At 38.2% G+C, this 1,525-nt stretch overlaps 1 protein-coding gene across 1 annotated transcript in view; it reads right to left on the bottom strand.

Annotated features, from left to right (window-relative positions):
- Nucleotides 1-1,525, bottom strand: part of LOC101863147 (multidrug resistance-associated protein 1) — a gene marked incomplete in the record, with an annotated part of 40,846 nt that overhangs the window by 22,927 nt on the left and 16,394 nt on the right.

The raw sequence follows: 1,525 nt of genomic DNA, 5'->3' as shown, positions 1-1,525 counted from the left end.
GAGAGGTGAACAGAGAAATAGAATACTATAGGAGAGGTGAACAGAGAAATAGAATACTATAGGAGAGGTGAACAGAGAAATAGAATACTATAGGAGAGGTGAACAGAGAGATAGAATACTATAGGAGAGGTGAACAGAGAAATAGCAATATACTATAACAGTACACTATAACAGTATACTATAACAGTATACTATAACAGTATACAATAGCAGTATACTATAACAGTATACTATAACAGTACACTATAACAGTACACTATAGCAGTATACTATAGCAGTATACTATAACAGTACACTATAACAGTACACTATAACAGTACACTATAACAGTACACTATAACAGTATACAATAGCAATATACTATAGCAGTACACTATAACAGTATACTATAACAGTATACTCAAATGTGTATTTTCCCTTCATTTACAATAAGTGGCATATGACCAAAAGGAAAAAGGTTTCCAGAAAAAAATTCATATTTTAAGTACATCTTCGATCGGAGTAAAAAATCTTTGAGTTGCGATTTCCTTCAAGCACTGGGCAGGTCTGCCAAAGCATCCACAAACAGTGGAGGTCGGCGTAACGTTCACAAACTCTCAACAAAATGCAGGTGTAAACAAGCTTGACTGTGCCAGAAATACAAACAACAAAGTTCGAAGCTTGGAACACTCACTAGCAAAGCCAACAATGTCCACAGCCCAACAGTGTTACAAGTTAGAGAGTGTATCATAAGCCAGCTGGGAAATGAGCTGAGCCCAAACAACCAAATAGTTCAATAGACAGAAAAAACTGTTTCTTTCTTAGAACAAATTGTACCTACATAATGCCCGTCTGTTTTTTTCTCAACATTTAGAATAGGAATTTCGACCAAATATTTCTTGAGCACATGCATCCTACACGACAAAGGAAGAAACTACACAGAGAAATGTTCCCAACTTTCGGCTCCGCACACGGCAACAGCTGGCAAATGATGGAGAACTTTCAGGCCAAAAAAATTTTGTTTAAGATGTTAAAAAAACAAAACAATCCAAAGTTTTAAATGAGTGCAGAGCAAACGATGGAAGGAAAGAAAGTGGGAAAAAAGAGCTTGCACAACGCACAGTTCGTTCCCACATACAGAGAGCTATGGCACTACCAATATGTCGCTCATTGGGGGGAGTTTTAAAGTCCAAATTTCAGAGCAGGTAAGGTTTCAAACTTCTTTCATCGTTGCAAACAATATATAGAATTAGTTTTCCAGAAAGATGGATAATCAAGCCCAATTGTGGCACTAATCTTACCAGTGTATTCTTTAGTTTCACAGATTTGTCAGCTCGGACAAACACATGCTCTTGGACATTCAAAGCAAGGCACAGGAAAGCTAACCAGGCCAAAGCATTAAGGAAACGCTATGCAAAGCAAAACAAAGCAGAACAAAGCAAAACAAAGCAACCATGTCTGTGGCTACAACAAGCAGTGCGGCCATTGCGTGGAGGAAGGTAAAAACAGTGAACCAGAGAAACCAGCACAGAGGGAGGGTGAGGGG

Source organism: Aplysia californica, unplaced genomic scaffold (assembly GCF_000002075.1).
Source record: "Aplysia californica isolate F4 #8 unplaced genomic scaffold, AplCal3.0 scaffold00977, whole genome shotgun sequence".
In the NCBI taxonomy this organism is placed as follows: Eukaryota; Metazoa; Mollusca; class Gastropoda; order Aplysiida; family Aplysiidae; genus Aplysia; species Aplysia californica.
This window is presented reverse-complemented; position numbering and strand designations above follow the sequence as displayed.